Source organism: Chelonia mydas, chromosome 9, assembly GCF_015237465.2.
Source record: "Chelonia mydas isolate rCheMyd1 chromosome 9, rCheMyd1.pri.v2, whole genome shotgun sequence".
NCBI lineage: Eukaryota > Metazoa > Chordata > Testudines > Cheloniidae > Chelonia > Chelonia mydas.
The window spans coordinates 48,792,318-48,804,673 of record NC_057855.1 but is presented as its reverse complement, the minus strand read 5'-3'; the positions used below and the strand labels follow the sequence as shown (position 1 = coordinate 48,804,673).

Below are 12,356 nucleotides of genomic sequence, written 5' to 3'. Positions count from 1 at the left end.
TGTGTTTCAAAATGGCTAAATATAAATGCATACATTTAGGAAGAAAGAATGTAGGCCAGACTTACATGATGGGGCACTCTATCCTGTGAAGCAGTGACTCTGAAAAAGACTTGGGGGTCATGGTGAATGATCAGCTGCACAGGAAGTCCCAATGTTGTTGCCAAAAGGGCTAATGCTATCCCAGAATGCATAAACAGAGAAACCTCAAGTTGAGAAGAGAGTTTATACCTTTGTATTCAGAACTGTTGTAACTGCTGCTAGAACAGTGGTTTTCAAACTGCGGGTCGTGACCCAGCACTGGGTCATGGAACGTAAGGCACTGGGTCGCGGCGGCTCTGGTCAGCACCGCCAACCGGGCCGTTAAAAGTCCTATCGCCAATGCTGCCCATCGAAGGCAGGCTAGTCCCTACCAGTTCTGAAACCACGCTGCGCCCTGGAAGCGGCCAGCAGCAGCTCTGGCTCCTAGGTGGGAGGGCCATGGTGCTCTGTGCGCTGCCCCCACCCTGACCACTGGCTCCGCACTCCCATTGGCCAGGAACCAGCCAATGGGAGCTGGGGGTGGGTGGTGCCTGCAGGCGAGAGCCGCGCAGAGCCTCTTGCACGCCTCCACTTAGGAGCCAGACCTGCTGCTGGCTGCTTCTGCTTCCTTGGCGGCCCCACTGCACCGCTGACTGGGAGCCGTTGGAGGTAAACCAGTGCCCCAATCCCCTGCAGCCCCCCCAAACCTGGAGCCCCTTCCTGTACCCCAAACCCCTCATCCCCGGCACCACCCCAGAGCCTGCACCCCCAGCCGAGAGCCCTGACCCCCTCCCACACTCCAACCCCCTGCCCCAACCCTGAGCCCCCCCCCAAACCCTGAAACTCTCATTCCCAGCCGCAGCCCTCACCCCTGTACCTCAAATCCTCTGCCCCAGCCCCTAGCCCCTTCCACACCCCAAACCCCTCATCCCCAGCTCCACTGCGTCGCAGGCATCAACAATTTTCTTCAACTAGGTCGCCAGAAAAAAAGTTTGAAAACTTCTGTGCTAGAATACTGCATCCAGTTCTGGTACCCAAAATTCAGCAAGGGTACTGATAAATTGGAGAGGGTTCAGAGAACATCAACAAGAATGATTAAAGATGTTTTCTGATCCTTATAATGATAGACTCAAGGAGCTCATTATATCTAGCTTACAGTCAATAAGTTTAAGGCCAGAAGGAACCACTAGATCATCTACTCTGTATAACACAGGCCCACTAGCACCCACACATTAAGCCCAACAACTTAAATTAGAGCCAAGTATTACCAGCCACAGATGGGTCAGATGTTCTGAGGGGGGCAGTCAGGGGGCGGGAAGTGGGAGGGGGAAGATGGGGGCGGGGGCCAGGCTGTTTGGGGAGGCACAGCCTTCCCTACCTGGCCCTCCATACTAGTTTTGGAACCCCGATGTGGCCCTCAGGCCAAAAAGTTTGCCGCCCCCCCTGAGTTAGACCCTGAGCATGTGAGCAAGAACCAGCCAGGCAAGGACCTGAGAGAGAATTCTCTGTACCACCTCAGCAGTCTGTCCTACTTACTCCATGCAATGTCCCATATCCAGCCATGGCCATCCGTGATGCTTCTGAGGAAGGAGATTAAAAAAAAAAAAAAAAAAACCAGAATGGGGCGGGGGAAGGGGGAATTCCTTCCTGACCCCTGCAGGAAGCTAGCTAAAACCCTGAAGTATGAGCTCTTAGGAACATAAGACAAACAGGAAGTGAACCACAGGGCTGCGGAGCTCAGTTCCCCCTAAGCTGCGTGGCCGTGTGCGCAGTAGCCTATTAAGCACGGCACAGGCACTCAGGTTGCAGGGGGGAAAGGCGCGTCTCCCTCACCCCCAGACCTGCTGCAGCCAGGGGAGAGGCGCCTCTTCCCGCTGGCCCCAGCCCAGCCCCGGAGCTGCTGTGGGCAGAGAATAGGTGTCCCTCCGCCAGCCCGAACCCAACCTGGACCTGCCGCGGCTGGGGGAGAGGCTCGCCGCGGCCGGGGGAGAGGCGCCCCTCCCCTGGCCCCAACCCAGCCCCAGCCTAGACCTGCCGTGGCGGGGGGGAAGGGTGCTCCTTCCCCGGCCCCAACCCAGCCACAGCTCTGGAGCTGCCGCAGCAGGGGGAGAGGCGCCTATTCCCCCCAGCCCAGGTGCTGCTGCAGGGAGAGAGAGCTGGGGGAGTCCTTTCCCCCCACCATAGCCCCAGGGCAGCCTGCACCACAAACCCCTCATTCCTGGCCCCACCACCAGCCAGAGCCCTCACCCCACGCACCACAACCCTCTGCCCCAGCGCTGAGCCCCCTCCCATACTCCGAACCCCTTGGCCCCATCCCTTTACATGAATTTTGTTATGTGCATCAATATGGAGGTGATGTGGCACACATAACCTTTATATTGGTGCACATAAAATTCATTTCACACGTGTGAGAAAAATTAAAGGGAACACTGCTTCTGAGCCCTGCCCCCTGCCATCACAAGCAATCCCATCATACAATCCCACTCAAATTTGTCTAGCTCTCTGAAAACTAATTAAGTTGTTTGCCCACATAACTCCTATTGGGAGGCTGACCCAGAACCGAACAAATTTGATGGTTAGACACCTTTTTCTGGTTTCCAGTCTGAATTTATTCATTGCCAGTTTATATCCATTTTTTCTTGTGCCAACATTGTCTTTTAGCTTAAATAGCTCCTCACCATCCCTGGTATTTACTCCCTGATATATTTACAGAGAGCAATTATATCTTTTCTCAGCCTTCTTTTGGCTAGATTAAACAAGCTCGTCCAGCCTCTTCCCATAAAATGAGCCCTTCGTTCCCCTCATCATCCTACTCGCTCTTCTCTGCACCTGTTCCAGTTTAAATTAATCTTTCTAGAACATTGGAATACTATATACAATTCTAGTTACCAAACAAGGTCTTACCAGTGCCTTGTACAATGGCACTAATAGCTTAACAAAGCAAAGGTTTAGAAGTGACTTGATTATAGTCTGTAAGTACCTACACAGGGAACAAATATTTACTAATGGGCTCTTCAGTCTAGCAGACAAAGGAACAACATGATCTAATGGCTGGAAATTGAAGCTAGACAAGTTCAGGTTGGAAATAAGATCAATTGTTGATGGTAAAATTAATTAACCACTGGCACAAATTTACCAATGGTCATGGTAGATTCTCCATCACTAACAATTTTTAAATCAAGATTGGATGTTTTTCCAAAAGATATGCTCTAGGAAATTTTTTTTGGGGGGGGGTTGGGGGTTGGGGGGAATCCTATGGCCTGGGTTATACCAGAGCTCAGACTCACAATGATCCCTTCTGGCCTTGGAATATATGAATACGTGTCCTAGGTAATGGAGCTTATAGCACTTTCCTTGAAAGAATATGCCACATCAAATGGATTTTAGAAATTACATTTTTTCCATTCATTCATTACTAAATTTTCTGTTTCTTAATTATATTCTATCGCACCTGGTTATATCCCAGTGTACAACCCTAAACTATTAGTCTCCTTCCTTCGTGTTTACACCTTTCAAACGCTTGTAGAAAACTATCATGTTCCCATTATCTACAGATAGCACTAGTTCCCAGAAAAAAGTCAAAGTTCCTCCAAGCCAATGGCTCATCTGGCTGATGCAGTTAAGCCATGACAGTTTCAGAACATAATAAATTTTGGATACAATCATCTTAAAATGGACTGTTCTTACTGCTACAAACACACATCAGACAAAGACCTCTTCACAGTAGACCCAGTACTAATAATTAAGGTCCTCCAACCCTTAGTTGCCCCCCCACACACACTCAGATGCGTGGGGAAATGATTTTTTTGTTTGTGTAAAAATAAAACTATGTTATAAAAGGAAAAAAAGCCTTCTTTCAGAACAGCTTTAATTACCAAATCTCTGCACTGGGTATAGATATAGAAGATGGGACTCAGTGACTCTAGCACAATTTTGTTGCTATGGTCAGAGACTTTATTTCTAAAAGACAAGTGCCTATGGCCCTTATCCTGCAAAGACATGGGGATCTGCTTAACTTTATGCATTGTGCACAGCCCCATTGAAGTCAAACTATTCCCACAGTATGTCAAGTCATTGGAGAATCAGATCACAGGTATGTTTACATATTTTGAAACTGAAAACATTATATCGTACTAAACCTACTTCAAGTCTGAATACTTCGATTTACACTGAAGTTGACTTTATAGGACTTTAAATCTTTCTAACATAAACAGACTTTATATAACAAATCATAAGGTATTTGGAGATTTGTAACAACATTATTATTTTAAGAGACAATATAAAACCGGAACAAACACCTTTACTTATGACTTGGGAGAGACTGAAATCTGTTCAGTCAGAAGCAAAAACTTTACTTGCATAGCTATTTCCATTCCCGCACCCCTTTGTGTGTTAGCTTTCTGTGACTATTCTACAAAGTTAATACACTGACAGGAATGTTTCTGAAACAGGCAGCTTTAAAATGAATATTGCAAAATATTCACAGAATGTGAACTGTGAATTTGTAATTGTGAACATTCACACTAGAATCCTGGTTCTAAGTTTCAGAGTAACAGCCGTGTTAGTCTGTATTCGCAAAAAGAAAAGGAGTACTTGTGGCACCTTAGAGACTAACCAATTTATTTGAGCATGAGCTTTCGTGAGCTACAGCTCACTTCATTGGATGCATCCGATGAAGTGAGCTGTAGCTCACGAAAGCTCATGCTCAAATAAATTGGTTAGTCTCTAAGGTGCCACAAATACTCCTTTTCTTTTTGCTGGTTCTAAGTGTTACATTCCGCTAAGACTGAGAACAGAAACACACAACATGAGCTGTGTTTATGTAAAACAGTTCAAATTATAAAAAAAACAAATAAACGAGGAGTACTTGTGGCATCTGAGAGACTAACAAATTTATTTGGGCATAAGCTTTCGTGGGCTAAAACCCACTTCATCGGATGCACGCAGTGGAAAATACAGTAGGAAGATACACACACACACACACACCATGAAAAAATGGGTATTGCCATACCAACCGTAACGAGTCGCAATTCTCCAACATAAAAAACTTCAAAAAACAGACTCCAACGAGAAACTGCAGAATTGGAAGAGTCATTACACAAAGTAAAATGTATTTCCCCATGCTAATTTTTCCCCCTACTGTTACTCACACCTTCTTGTCAACTGTTTGAAATGGGCCATCCTGAGTATCACTACAAAAAGTTTTTCTTCTCCTCCTGATAACAGCCCACCTTAATTAATTGGTCTCGTTAGAGTTGGTATGGCAACACCCATTTTTTCCCATGTTCTCTATGTATATATATATATCTTCCTACTGTATTTTCCACTGCATGCATCCGCTGAAGTGGGTTTTAGCCCATGAAAGCTTATGCCCAAATAAATTTGTTAGTCTCTAAGGTGCCACAAGTACTCGTTTTTTTTCTGATACAGACTAACACGGCTATCACTCTGAAACCAGTTCAAATTATAAATACTGAATACTCACAATGAACTGTTCATAAACAAGCTACAGATCAAGTTTTATTTGAAGAAATAGTTCACCATATAATTGTGAACTATGAATGTCTCCATTCACTTGCAGACAATTGAAATAAATTTATTCATTACAATTTTTTGATCTTCACTAATTATGAAAATGGAAAATTAAAAATATATAATAAGAAAAGCAATTTCTTAATTCCCTTGTCAACTTAAAGTTGTTTAAATCTCTCCCCTCAGGACACAGCAAACAGTAAGAAGCAAGGAAACCATAAATTAAAGAGAAACTTCATATCTGACACAGAAAAAAGCAACATGAGAAAGCGATTTAAAAACAAAACAAAACAAAACCAGTCACTTTGAAGAGTACTTTATCTCAGGAACAGCTTGACCTAATGCCCCCAAATTTACATCACCTCAAGACCTCAACTGGCACTCAATTTTCAAGTCCTATGCCAGCATTGCACTAATGTACAATAATACTTTCTCTAATACTGTCATAACCATACAGCTAAGGGTAGCCTAGAATTCCTCCTTACCTGTAAGGGGTTAAGAAGCTCAAATAACCTGGTTGGCACCTGACCAAAAGGACCAATGGGGAAAAAAGATACTTTCAAATCCGGGGTTGGGGTTGTGTGTTCTCTTGGGAAGCAGAGAAGCATCAGGTCAGAAAACTCCTTCTCCTATAAACCATCCTAAAATGAGTCTCAATATTGCAAAAAAGTGTAAGTAAATAAGGCAAGGCGCGTTAGATTAGGTTTTGTTTTAGCTTGTGAATTTTCCCTGTGCTAAGAGGGAGGTTTATCCCTGTTTTTTGTAACTTTAAAGTTTTGCCTAGAGGGGAATCCTCTGTGTTTTGAATCTGATTACCCTGTAAAGTTACCTTCCATCCTGATTTTACAGAGGTGCTTCTTTTACCTTTTTTTTTCTTTCTAATAAAGTTCTGTTTTTTAAGAATCTGGTTTACCTATTTGGTTGGTATATTATTCTCAAGCCTTCCCAGGAAGGGGGTGTAGGGCTTGGGGGGATATTTTGGGGGAATAAGAATTCCAAGTGGTTCTTTCCCTGATTCTTTGTCTAAATCACTTGGTGGTGGCAGCATACTGTCCAAGGACAAAGGATTTGTCCAAGGACAAAGGATTTAGGGAAGTTTTTAACCTAAGCTAGTAGAAATAAGCTTAGGGGGCTTTCATGCGGGTCCCCACATCTGTACCCCAGAGTTCAGAGCGGGGAGGAAACCCTGATAAATATTTTTCAAACAATACTACCCTCAACACACTCATCCAAGAACTGACTGATTCTACCTTCATTGCATTCATGACAGAACAGCACAAAATGTCTCTCTACATCTATTGTATAAAGCGTAGTTGTAGCCATGTTGGTCCCCAGGATATTAGAGACACAAGGCACGTGAGTAATATCTTTTAATGGACCAACTTCTGTTGGTGAAAGAGACAAGCTTTTGAGCTACAAAGAGCTTCTTCTTTTAGGTCTGGGAAATGTATTCAGAGTGTCACAGCTAAACAAAGGTGGAACAGCTTATTTAGCATAAGTAGTTAGCACATATTTCAAGGGACCATTCAAGGTGAAGTCGTCCGTTAACACCTCTCCAGGCATGGTGGGGTGAAGTTAAGTGGGTTATAGATTGTTGTAATAAACCACAAATACAGAGTCTCTGTTCAGTCCATGATTTTTAGTATCTAGCAATGTTATGAATTTAAGCTTCCAGGCTTGTCTTTTTAATATTTGGTGCAGGTTTCCTTTCAGCTTAAGGACAGAGGTCAGATTTAGCATGATCGCTTTGTGAAAAGCATTCAACCACAGGTGATGAGGTGTTTTTGTTGTTTATCATTTTTCTGTGTGAGTTCATTCAAGAGCATAGTGATTGTCTAGTTTCACCCACACATATTTGTTATTGGGTCATTCAATGCACTGGATGAGGTATACCACTTGTTGTGATAGGGACATGTAGAACTGTAGCAGAGTGCCGACTCACTGGCGTGGCGCCTCCTGCTGCTCAGTCCAAGAATTAGCTCATCCAGCTCAGGAGCGCCCTCCTCTGGCCGATTTCTCGCCCTCGCTTACATGCCCTGTTGTCTCCACCATCTCTGGCCTTGTGTCCCTCCCCGACGCTGGTGCCCCTTACCTTGGTGTGCTGCCCCACAACAGTGCCCCCACACTCTGGGTCTCCCCTCCCAGAGGATCCCCAACCCCCCTATAACCACCTTGCCTCAGTGGCTACTGCCAGTTGTCATCTAGCCCCTTCTCTCAAGGGCAAACTGCAGTCTGAAATGGCCACTCATCACTGGAGAGGGGGTTTGACCTGCTGCCTTTTCTTGGCCTGACTGCCTCCCTGCAGCCCTAGGACCTCCTCAGGCCTTTACTGCAAGGCCTCAGCCTGGGAGGTCGCCAGGCCAGAGCTCCCCAACTCAGCCTGCCCTTTCCCAGTACTGCTCTGTCCAAGAGACCCCTGTCTCTGCCAGGCAACTAGGCCCTTCTTGCTCCACTGCTGGAGCAAGACTCACTTCCTTTTCCCCAGGAGCCCTTCTTATACTGGCCCTGCTGGGCCCTGATTGGCTCCCTGGGGCAGCCCTTTCCCAGGGCTGTTTTTAACCTCTTCCAAACCAGAGCGGGGTGACTGCCCCGCTACAAGGACCCATAGATCTTGAAAGGTGTGTTGATCATCATAGCAGTGGAGTCTCAAATACAGTATTTACAAGATAATGGACAACACTCAGGAATCCAACCCAAACATAGTCAAACTCATCCATTGCATCCTTTACCATTTTACATTCAGTGACGAACACTTTGTCCAAACCATGGGAACAGCCATGGGTACAAGGATGGCTCCCCAATATGCTAACTTCTTCATGGGCCACCTTGAAGGATTTCTGGACAAATGCACCACAAATCAGTGATATCCCTTAGATATATCAATGATATTTTCATCCTCTGGACACAGGATTTAAACTCCCTCACAGATTTCCACCACAACTTCAACAACCCCAGTCATCCACTAAACCCTTTTTAGAACACTCCCACACAAGCATTAACTTCCTGGACACCATGATCAGCTTCAACAATTGAGCCCTACAGACAACTATATACAAGAAATCCAACGATCACCAGACCTACCCTCATGGGTCCAGTATCCACCCCAACACACCAAGAAATCTGTTCACTACAGCCAGGTACTCAGATACTACAGAACATAATCCAAGGAGAAAGTCCAGGATAAATACCTTAATAAACTTAAAACCACCTTCATTAAATAAGGACACTCAACCAAAGAAAGAAAAGGAGTACCTGTGGCACCTTAGAGACTAACAAATTTATTTGAGCATAATAAATTGGTTAGTCTCTAAGGTGCCACAAGTACTCCTTTTCTTTTTGCGGATACAGACTAACACGGCTGCTACTCTCAACCAGAGAAGTAGATGGCATCATGGAATAAGCCACCAAAATACCACAAGAGAACTTGATTCAACACAGAAATAAACCCCCTCCAACCACACACCTCTACTTGTCACCTACCACCTCACGCTGGACCCCATACGGGGTATCATCCAACAATTACACCCATATTCGATGGGGACCACATCCTGAAAGAAATCTTTCCTGAATCTCCTCTTCTGGCTTTCAAACAACCCCCACTCCAACCTCATTATCAGAAGCAAACTCACCACAGACAAGGGTACACCAATTCAAAGTGGCACCAGACCCTGCCAGAACAGATGCAAAACCTCTAGGCATAATTCCACTGCTGCGATGAGCCACACCTTCACAACACACCTTTCAAGATTCATGGTCCCACACGTGGCCTGGCATAACAAAAGGTACGATTAAAATGTAATTATTTTGGTGCAAGTCTGTGTATGGATACTCCTATTTTGGAATAAAATTGGCTGCAGTCAGCAATAAACTGACTTAAATTGAGTGATCACACACAGACTTGCACCAAAATAACTGTATCTGTTTTAATTCACACAAGTATAAAATGAGTGACAAAGAGTGGGTAAAACAAGCAGATGAGGGAAGCACAAGTTAACGACACAATAGTATGTGAGCTCCTTGAAAATGTGGACAATTTGCCACTCAATGGAGATTATCAACCACAGAGGTCATTATGATCTTTGTCTTATACTATTGGTAAAAAAAAAATACTCGTAGAAAGACAGAAGAAGCATTACTAAGGGCACGTCTACGCTTGCAAAGTTACAGTGCCGGCAGTTACAGCACCACTCAGAGAGCGCCAAAGGAAAACTGCTGTTGTGTGTTCACACTGACAGCTGCCTGTGCAATAGCGTGTTCACACTTGTGGCACTATTCGGAGCCGTGCACTCTGGGCAGCTATCCCACAGCGCACCTCTTTCTCTTTTGCCGTTAAGACTTGTGGGAAGGCGGAAGGGGTCATGGGGCATCCTGGGTCCTGTCCCAATGCCCCGTGATGCATTGCTTCCGATCCCAGCAATCCCTGTGATTCCGTCTGCATTTGGCGCCATCTTTCAATGGTTTCTGTACTGCGCGCCCTGCCCCTTTCGGGCTGCAGGAATGGATCCCGACCTGTTGACCAGTATGCTGCTCGCACTGACCAACACGTCACTAGTGGCAGTGGAATTACTCCTTAAACTACAAAGGCAAGAGGAGTGCAACATCGATCTCACCACGCATACTAGCTACGACATGAGATTGCTTGTGGCATTCACAGAGGTGCTGACCACAGTGGAATGCTGCTTTTAGGCTTGGGAAACAAGCACTGAGTGGTGGGATCACATCGTGATGCATGTCTGGGATGACGAGGAGTGGCTGCAGAACTTTTGCAGGAGGAAAGCCACATTCATGGGACCGTGTGACGAGCTCGCCCCAGCCCTGGAGTGCAAGGACATGAGAATGAAAGCTGTCCTGCCGTTGGAGATGCACATGGCGATTGCACTGTGGAAGCTGGCTACTCAGGACTGCTACCAATCGGTCACTAACCAGTTTGGAGTGGGAAAGTCGACCGTTGGAGTCGTGTTGATGGAAGTGTGCAGGGCCATTAATTGCATCCTGCTCCAAAAGACAGTGACTCTGGGCAATGTGCGTGAATTGTGGCTGGCTTTGCACAAATGGGCTTCTCGAACTGCAGAGGAGCAACCGACGGCATGCACATTCCAATTCTGGCACCAGACCACCTAGCCACAGAGTACATTAATCGCAAGGGGTATTTCTCAATGGTTCTTCAGGCGCTTGTGCATCACCGTGGGCGTTTCACAGACATTAACGCAGGCTGGTCCGGAAAGGTGCATGATGCACTCATCTTTTGGAGCACAAACCTGTTCAAGAAGCTGCAAGCAGGGACTTTCTTCCCTGACCAGAAGATCACCATAGGGGAAGTCAAAATGCCCATTGTGACCCTGGGAGACCCCGCCTATCCCTTAATGCCGTGGCTTGTGAAGCCATACACAGCACAACTTGACAGCAGCAATGAGCAGTTCAACAACAGGCTGAGCAAGTACAGAATGACTATGGAGTGTGCATTTGGCCATTTAAAAGCCCGCTAGCGATGCCTGTATGGGAAGCTGGACATGGCCGATGACAATATATTCCTATGCTTATAGCCGCCTGCTGTACACTCCATAATATTTGTGAAGGGAGGGGTGAAAGCTTCATTCAGGGCTGGACCGCAGAGGCTCAGTGCCTGGAGGCTGAGTTTGAACAGCCAGAGACCAGGGCTATTAGAGGGGCACAGCGTGAGGCCATAAGGTTCAGGGATGCTTTGAGGCAGCAATTTGAAGCTGAAAGCCACTAATATTTGTTGCTATGCTCGGGACTGCAGTGCTTGTAATGCTTGGAGGTGATTGGTGTACATGATGCAAGAAGAGACCTTAACATAATTGTATGTTGCTTTGCAGTGCTCTTTTTGCTTTCACTTAATAGAATAAAGATTGCTTTCAAACCAACGCAGTTCTTTTATTGAAAGACAACAACCAGAGAGAGTCAAACAAAAAAAAATCAGCAGCAGGGAGGGGGATAGAGGAAGGGAGGTCTCAAGAGGAGGAGGGGTCCCGGGATGGCTACAGATTTGTGTATGTCCAGGGATCATACCCAACCTTCTCCTTTGGAGTACGATGCAGCGGGTGCTGTACTTCAGCAGGGCCAAACTGCAGAGGGATGGGTGTTGAGTGCAGTGGGTAGTGGGAGTCCACACTGCTGGACTGTGAGGAGGGAGGAGTGGAATGCTGCGGGTAGAGAGTGGAGCCAGGAGGTTGATAACAGTGTGTTGGCGATGTGTGGGGGGGCACATGGAAAAGAGTTTTGTAACAGAGGCTGCAGGGGAGGGCGGGCGCGGAGCTGCTCGGTTTGAAGAGCTAGTATCACCTGGAGTGTGTCTGCTTGGCACTCCATAACTGTTAAGAGCCACTCCGTGGCTTCTTTCTGGTGTGCCGCATTCTCCTTTAGGTCCCCTCTTCTCGCTGTCCCGCCACTCCTTCAATTCTTTTTTCTTGGCAGCGGAGTGCATCATAACCTCACGCAGAAAGTCCTCTTTAGTTCTCCTTGGATGCTTTCTAATTCTGCGCAGCTGTTCTGCCGCCGATAACAAAGAGAGAGGCTGTGCTCCCAAGGTCATCTCTGTGAAGTTTAAATGCAACATTTTACAGAAGCAGTATTGTTTCCAACACACACAACACTGTTTCAGTGCTTTAAAATGCAGCCAGTACTCACACACCTGTCATTAACTGGCTGACCCCAGGCAAGCACACATGAGCCACAAAACCCCCAAAATGGTGAGTAGCAGGGGCAGGGTAAATCACTGTTCCCAGACCCTGCTGTACACTGGGCTCTTGGGAACCTGGAGAGAGTCAGCACTGTATGGTGGGCCT

General features: G+C 46.2%; 1 protein-coding gene across 5 annotated transcripts in view; it reads right to left on the bottom strand.

Moving 5' to 3' along the window:
- MAP3K13 (mitogen-activated protein kinase kinase kinase 13) overlaps window positions 1–12,356 on the bottom strand; it is a 132,950-nt gene that overhangs the window by 90,999 nt on the left and 29,595 nt on the right. The window lies entirely within an intron of this gene.